The 8485-nt window shown below is 37.6% G+C and overlaps 1 pseudogene; it reads left to right on the top strand.

Annotated features, from left to right (window-relative positions):
* The first annotated feature begins 1399 nt into the window (after nucleotides 1-1399).
* Nucleotides 1400-1874, top strand: LOC103082743 (vesicle transport protein SFT2A pseudogene; annotated as a pseudogene).
* The last annotated feature ends 6611 nt before the right edge of the window (nucleotides 1875-8485 follow it).

An 8485-nucleotide genomic window follows, 5' to 3' on the forward strand; every position in this document is an offset into this window, starting at 1 on the left:
CCTGCATCGGCAGGCGGACTCTCAAGCACTGCGCCACCAGGGAAGCCCAAACAGATGCATTTTTTAAAAAAATGTTGACAATGTTAGTTTTCTTTCAAAATAGTGGAACTTAACTCTTTTGCAGGGAGGGAGAGATTATCATAACCCTGCATCTTCCCATGAAAGCAATTAACCCATTCTCCAGAAAACTGTATATACAGAATTGAGAGTACAGAAATAAAACATAGAGCTATGGCCAATTGCTTTTAGACGAGGATGCCAATTCCACTCAAAGGGAAAGAATAATCTCTTCCACAAATGGTGCTGGGACAATTGGATTTCTATGTGCAAAAGAATTTCATTGAACACCTACTTTATTTCATATACAAAAATTGACTAGAAATGGATCAACAATATAAGTGCTAAAAACTGTAAAATCTTAGAAGAAAACCTAGGGGTAAATCTTCATGACCTTGGGATTGGCAATGGATTCTTAAATATGACACCAAAAGCACAGCAGCAACCACAAAAAAATAAGTTGAACTTTATCAAAATTTAAACATTTTGTGTATTAAAGGACATTATCAAGGAGTTGAAAAGATAGCCTAAAGAATGGGAGAAAATATCTGCAAATCCTAGATCTGATAAACATTTAAAATTCAATATATTTAAAGAACTCTTAAAGCTCAACAAAAAGACAAACGATGGGCAAAGGACTTGCATAGACATTTCTCCAAAGACATACAAATGGCCTATAAGAACATGAAAAGACATTCAACATCATTAGCCACTAGAGAAATGCAAATCAGAACCACAATAAGATATCACTTCACATGTACTAAGATGGATATAAGAAAATAAAATTTAAAAATGAAAATAACGAGTGTTAATGAGGATGTGGAGAAACTGGAATTTTGGTACATTATTGGTGGAAATGTAAAATGATGGAAAGGTAAAATGGGAAAACAGGTTGTTCCTCAAAAAACTAAATATAGAGTTGCCATATGACCTAGCCTTTCCACTCCTAGGTTTATACTTCCCCCAGTTGAAAACAGGGATCCAAAAAAATGTTCAATGAAGCATTATTCACAATAGACAAAAAGTAAAAACAAACAAACAAAAAATGTGTCCATCAACAGATAAATGGATAAGCAAATTGTGATATATACATACAACAAAATATTATTAAGCCCTCAAAAGGTATGAAATCCTGATGCATGCTACGACATGGACAAACCTTGAAAACACTGTTTTAAATGAAATAATTGGACATAAAAGGACAAATACTGTATAATTCCAGTTAATGATATATCTAGAATAGAGAAATTCATAGAGACAGAAAGTAGGTTAAAGGTTACCAAGGGTTTCCTCTGGGCAGGAAGGGCAGGTGAAGGAACAGTCAGCAGTGCAGCCCAGGAAAATGGCCAGGAAGAAGCTTCAGAGGTTCCTGAGTGACCAGGGTGACAAAGAGCATAGCCTGACCACAGAGATCCTGGATGTTTTGTCCCTTAGTTTTAATACCAGATTGAGGTGGTCTGGTATATGCTTTGTATGCAGCATTTTCTATTCTATCCTTGGAACCAGATTGCTATGGCTTCCTGGTGGCATAAAACTTTTGGCAGTGTTTTAGAGCCTGGGAAATAATCCTGCCTGAGTTAGTATGAGTTTTTTAATGGGCTCTGTGAAGCAACTGATGAAAATATTTGAAACAAGATTGCCTGCAACAATTATTATTCTTTTTTGTTTGTTTCATATTTACACTGTGTGCTTATTTTTGGTGACATAAGAAGGGAATGAATATGTTGCAGTTCTTGTGAAGAGCCTAATATAGTCTATCATGCATCTTATATGCAAAAGATGCAGTCATGAAAGGCTATTTTTCTCTCCTAAGTTGAAAATCAGAAACTCTTTGAAAACAGTGTTTGAAAGTGTATGCTGTGGTTTTGGTAAAGTATGATTTTCTTGATACAATAATCACTCCAAAAAAAATGTAATAATTTAAGACCATTTGTATTCTGCTACAAACTACATGGTTAAATAAACTGTTAAATGCTTGTAATTTAAAAAATTTTTTTATACAGCAGGATCTTATTAGTCATCAATTTTATACACAACAGCGCATACATGTCAATCCCAATCGCCCAATTCACCAGCCCCCCCCCCCCCACCCCCCCCCCGCCATTTTCCCCTCTTGGTGTCCATATGTTTGTTCTCTACATCTGTGCCTCAATTTCTGCCCTGCAAACCGGTTCATCTGTACCATTTTTCTAGGTTCCACATGTATGTGTTAATTTATGACATTTGTTTTTCTCTCTCTGACTTACTTCACTCTGTATGACAGTCTCTAGATCCATCCACGTCTCAAAAAATGACACAATTTCGTTCCTTTTTATGGCTGAGTAATATTCCGTTGTATATATGTACCACATCTTCTTTATCCATTCATCTGTAGATGGGCATTTAGGTTGCTTCCATGACCTGGCTATTGTAAATAGTGCTGCAATGAACATTGCAGTGCATGTATCTTTTTGAATTATGGTTTTCTCTGGGTATATGCCCAGTAGTGGGATTGCTGGATCATATGGTACTTCTATGTTTAGTTTTTTAAGGAATCTCCATACTGTTCTCCATAGTGGCTATATCAATCTACATTCCCACCAACAGTGCAAGAGGGTTTCCTTTTCTCCACACCCTCTCCAGCATTTGTTATTTGTAGATTTTCTGATGATGCCCATTCTAACTGGTGTGAGGTGATACCTCATTGTAGTTTTGGTTTGCATTTCTCTAATAATTAGTGATGCTGAGCAGTTTTTCATGTGCTTATTGGCCATCTGTATGTCTTCTTTGGAGAAATGTCTATTTAGGTCTACTGCCCATTTAGGGATTCGTTTTATTTATTTATTTTTTTTGTGGTACGTGGCCTCTCACTGTTGTGGCCTCTCCTGTTGCGGAGCACAGGCTCCGGATGCGCAGGCTTAGCGGCCATGGCTCACGGGCCTAGCTGCTCCGTGGCATGTGGGATTTTCCTGGACCAGGACACGAACCCGGGTCCCCTGCATCGGCAGACGGACTCTCAACCACTGCGCCACCAGGAAAGCCCTGTTTTTTTAATATTGAGCTGCATGAGCTGTTTATATATTTTGGAGATTAATCCTTTGTCCATTGATTCGTTTGCCAATACTTTTTCCCATTCTAAGGGTTGTCTTTTTGTCTTGTTTTTGGTTTCCTTTGCTGTGCAAAAGCTTTGAAGTTTCATTAGGTCCTATTTGTTCATTTTTGTTTTTATTTCCATTACTCTAGGAGTTGGATCAAAAAAGATCTTGCTGTGATTTATGTCAAAGAGGGTTATTCCTATGTTTTCCTCTAAGAGTTTTATAGTGTCCAGGCTTACATTTAGGTCTCTAATCCATTTTGAGTTTATTTTTGTGTATGGTGTTAGGGAGTGTTCTAATTTGATTCTTTTACATGTAGCTGTTCAGTTTTCCCAGCATCACTTATTGAACAGACTGTCTTTTCTCCATTGTATATCCTTGCCTCTTTTGTCATAGATTAGTTGACCATAAGTGTGTGGGTTTATCTCTGGCTTTCTATCTTGTTCCATTGATCTATGTTTCTGTTCTTGTGCCAGTACCATATTATCTTGATTACTGTAGCTTTGTAGTATAGTCTGAAGTCAAAGAGTCTGATTCCTCCAGCTCCGTTTTTTTCCCTCAAGACTGCTTTGGCTATTCGGGGTCTTTTGTGTCTCCATACAAATTTTAAGATTTTTTTCTTCTAGTTCCGTACAAAATGCCATTGTTAATTCAATAGGGATTACATTGAATCCATAGATTGCTTTGGATAGTATCACCATTTTCACAATATTGATTCTTCCAATCCAAGAATATATATCTCTCCATCTGTTGGTATCATCTTTAATTTCTTTCATCAGTGTCTTATAGTTTTCTGCATACAGTTCTTTGGTCTCCCTAGGTAGGTTTATTCCTAGGTATTTTATTCCTTTTGTTGTAATGGTAAATGGGAGTGTTTCCTTAATTTCTCTTTCAGATTTTTCATCATTAGTGTATAGGAATGCTAGAGATTTCTGTGCATTAATTTTGTATCCTGCAACTTTACCAAATTCATTAATTAGCTCTAGTAGTTTTCTGGTGGCATCTTTAGGATTCTCTATGTATAGTATGTCATCTGCAAACACTGACAGTTTTACTCCTTCTTTTCCAATTTGTATTCCTTTTACTTCTTATTCTTCTCTGATTGCTGTGGCTAGTACTTCCAAAACTATGTTGAATAATAGTGGTGAGAGTGGACATCCTTGTCTTGATCCTGATCTTAGAAGAAATGCTTTCAGTTTTTCACCATTGAGAAGGATGTTTGCTGTGGGTTTGTCATATATGGCCTTTATGATGTTGAGGTAGGTTCCCTCTATGCCCACTTTCTGGAGAGTTTTTATCATAAATCGGTGTTGAATTTTGTTAAAAGCTTTTTCTGTATCTATTGAGATGATCATATGGTTTTAATTCTTCAGTTTGTTAATATGGTGTATCACATTGATTGATTTGTGTATATTGAAGAATCCTTGCATCCCTGGGATAAATCCCACTTGATCGTGGTGTATGATCCTTTTAATGTGCTGTTGGATTCTGTTTACTAGTATTTTGTTGAGGATTTTTGCATCTATATTCATCAGTGATATTGGTCTGTAATTTTCTTTTTTTGTAGTATCTTTGTCTTGTTTAGGTATCAGGTGATGGTGGCCTCATAGAATGAGTTTGGGAGTGTTCTTTCATGTGCAATTTTTTGGAAGAGTTTGAGAAGGATGGGTGTTAGCTCTCTCTAAATGTTTCATAGAATTCACCTGTGAAGCCATCTGGTCCTGGACTTCTGTTTGTTGGAAGATTTTAAATCACAGTTTCAGTTTCATTACTTGTGATTGGTCTGTTCATATTTTCTATTTCTTTCTGGTTCAGTCTTGGAATGTTATACCTAAGAATTTTTCCATTTCTTCCAAGTTGTCCATTTTATTGCCCTAGAGTTGCTTGTAGTAGTCTCTTAGGATGCTTTGTATTTCTGCAGTGTCTGTTGTAACTTCTCCTTTTTCATTTCTAATTTTATTGACTTGAGTCCTCTCCCTCTTTTTCTTGATGAATCTGGCTAATCGTTTATCAATTTTGTTTATCTTCTCAAAGAACCACTTTTAGTTTTATTGACCTTTGCTATTGTTTTCTTTGTTTCTATTTCATTTATTTCTACTCTGATCTTTATAATTTCTTTTCTTCTGCTAACTTTGGGTTTTGTTTGTTCTTCTTTCTCTAGTTCCTTTAGATGTAAGGTTAGATTGTTTATTTGAGATTTTTCTTTTTGCTTGAGTTAGGCTTGTATAGCTATAAACTTCCTTCTTAGAACTGCTTTTGTTGCATCCCATAGGTTTTGGATCATCCTGTTTTCATTGTCATTTGCCTCTAGGTACTTTTTGATTTCCTCTTTGATTTCTTCAGTGATCTCTTGGTAATTTAGTAACGTATTGTTTAGCCTCCATGTGTTGTGTTTTTTAATGTTTTTTTTCCCTGTAATTCATTTCTAATCTCATAGTGTTGTGCTCAGAAAAGATGCTTGATATGATTTCAATTTTCTTAAATTTACTGAGGGTTGATTTGTGACCCAAGATGTGATCTATCCTGGAGAATGTTGTGTGCGCACTTGAGAAGAAAGTGTAATCTGCTGTTTTTGGATGGAATGTCATATAAATATCAATTAAATCTACCTGGTCTATTGTGTCATTTAAAGCTTCTGTTTCCTTATTTATTTTCATTTTGGGTGATCTGTCCATGGTGTAAGTGAGGTGTTAAAGTCCCCCACTATTATTGTGTTACTGTCAATTTCCTCTTTTATAGCATTTATGTTGGGTGCATTTATATTAATAATTGTTATATCTTACTTTTGGATTGATCCCTTGATCATTATGGAGTGTCCTTCCTTTTCTCTTGTAACATTCTTTACTTTAAAGACTATTTTACCTGATATGAGAATTGCTACTCCAGCTTTCTTTTGATTTCCATTTGCAGAGAATATCTTTTTACATCCCCTCACTTTCAAACTGTATGTGTCCTTAGGTCTGAAGTGGGTCTCTTGTAGACAGCATATATATGGGTCTTGTTTTTGTATCCATTCAGCAAGCCTGTGTCTTTTGGTTGGAGCATTTAATCCATTCACGTTTAAGGTAATTATCGATAAGTATGTTTGTATTGCCATTTTCTTAATTGTTTTGGGTTTGTTTTTGTAGGTCCTTTCCTTCTCTTGTGTTTCCCACTTAGAGAAGTTCCTTTAGCATTTGTTGTAGAGCTGGTGTGGTGGTGCTGAATTCTCTTAGCTTTTGCTTGTCTGTAAAGCTTTTGATTTCTCCATCGAATCTGAATGAGATCCTTGCTGGTAGAGTAATCTTGGTCATAGGTTCTTTCCTTTCATCACTTTAAATATGTCCTTCTACTAGCTTCTGCCATGCAGAGTTTCTGCTGAAAGTTCACCTGTTAACCTTATGGTGATTCCCTTGTATGTTATTTGTTGTTTTTCCCTTGCTGCTTTTAGTATTTTCCTTTGTACTTAATTTTTGATCATTTGATTAACATGCATCTTAGCATGTTTCTCCTCGGATTTATCCTTTATGGGACTCTGTGTGCTTCCTGGACGTGATTGACTATTTCCTTTCCCATATTAGGGAAGTTTCAAACATAATCTCTTCAAGTATTTTCTCCATCCCTTTCTTTTTCTCTTCTTCTGGGACCCCTATAATTCGAATGTTGGTGCATTAATGTTGTCCCAGTGGTCTGTGAGACTGTCCTCAATTCTTTTCATTCTTTTTTCTTTATTCTGCTCTGCAGTAATTATCTCCACTATTTTATCTTCCAAGTCACTTATCCGTCCTTCTGCCTCAGTTATTCTCCTATTGATTCCTTCTAGAGAATTGTTAATTTCATTTATTGTATTGTCCATCATTGTTTGTTTGCTCTTTAGTTCTTCTAGGTCCTTGTGAAATGTGTCTTGTATTTTCTCCATTCTATTTCCAAGATTTTGCATCATGTTTACTATCATTATTCTGAGTTCTTTTTCAGGTAGACGGCCTATTTTCTCTTCATTTGTTTGGTCTGATGGGTTTTTGCCTTGCTCCTTCATCTGCTCTGTGTTTCTCTGTCTTCTCATTTTGCTTAACTTACTGTGTTTGGGGTCTCCTTTTTGCAGGCTGCAGGTTGGCAGTTCCCATTGTTTTTGGTGTCTGCCCCCAGTGGGTAAGGTTGGTTCAGTGGGTTGTGTAGGTTTCCTGGTGGAGAGGACTAGGGCCAGTGTTCTGGTCCATGAGGCTGGATCTTGCCTTTCTGGTGGGTAGGACCACGTCCAGTGGTGTGTTTTGTGGTGTCTGTGACCTTTTAACGATTTTAGGCAGCCTCTCTGCCAATGGGTGGGGTTGTATTTCTGTCTTGCTAGTTGTTTGTTATAGGATGTTGAGCACTGTAGCTTGCTGGTCATTGAATTGAGCTGGGTCTTAGTGTTGAGATGGTGATCTCTGGGAGAGCTTTCGTCGCTTGATATTATGTGGAGCTGGGAGGTTTCTGGTGGACCAATGTCCTGAACTCGGCTCTCCCACCTCAGAGGCACAGGCCTGACAGCTGGCTGGAGCACCAAGATCCTGTCAGCTGCACGGCTCAGAAGAAAAGGTAGGAAAAAAAGAAACAAAGAAAGAGAGAAAGATAGAAAGAAAGAGAGAAAGAAAGAAAAGTTATTAAATAAAAAATAAATAATTATTAAAAAATATTAAAGAGTAATTAAAAAAAAAGAAGAGAGCAACCAAACCAAAAAACAAATCCACCAATGATAACAAGCACTAAAAACTATACTTAAAAAAAAAAAAACCCAAAACAAAAAAATATGGACAGACAGAACCTTAGGGTAAATGGTGAAAGCAAAGCTATACAGACAAGATCACACAAAGAAGCATACACATACACACTCACAAAAAGAGAAAAAGGAAAAAAATATATATATTGTTGCTCCCAAAGTCCACCACCACAATTTTGGGATGATTCTTTGTCTATTCAGGTTTTCCACAGATGCAGGGTACATCAAGTTGATTGTGGAGATTTAATCCACTGCTCCTGAGGCTGCTGGGAGAGATTCCTCTTTCTCTTTGTTCACACAGCTCCTGGGGTTCAGCTGTGGATTTGGCTCTGCCTCTGTGTGTAGGTCACCTGAGGGTGTCTGTTCTTCGCTCAGATAGGATGGGGTTAAAGGAGCAGCTGATTCGGGGCCTCTGGCTCACTCAGGCCGGGTGGAGGGAGGGGTATGGATGCGGGGCAAGTCTGCGGCGGCAGAGGCCGGCATGACATTGCAGCAGCCTGAGGCACGCCGTATGTTGTCCCGCGGAAGTTGTCCCTAGATCACGGGATTCTGGCAGTGGCGAGCTGCACAGGCTCCCTGGAGGAGGGGTGTGGATAGTGACCTGTGCTTGCACACAGGC

The sequence above is a fragment of the Lipotes vexillifer genome, unplaced genomic scaffold (assembly GCF_000442215.2).
Source record: "Lipotes vexillifer unplaced genomic scaffold, Lipotes_vexillifer_v1.1 scaffold440, whole genome shotgun sequence".
NCBI lineage: Eukaryota > Metazoa > Chordata > Mammalia > Artiodactyla > Lipotidae > Lipotes > Lipotes vexillifer.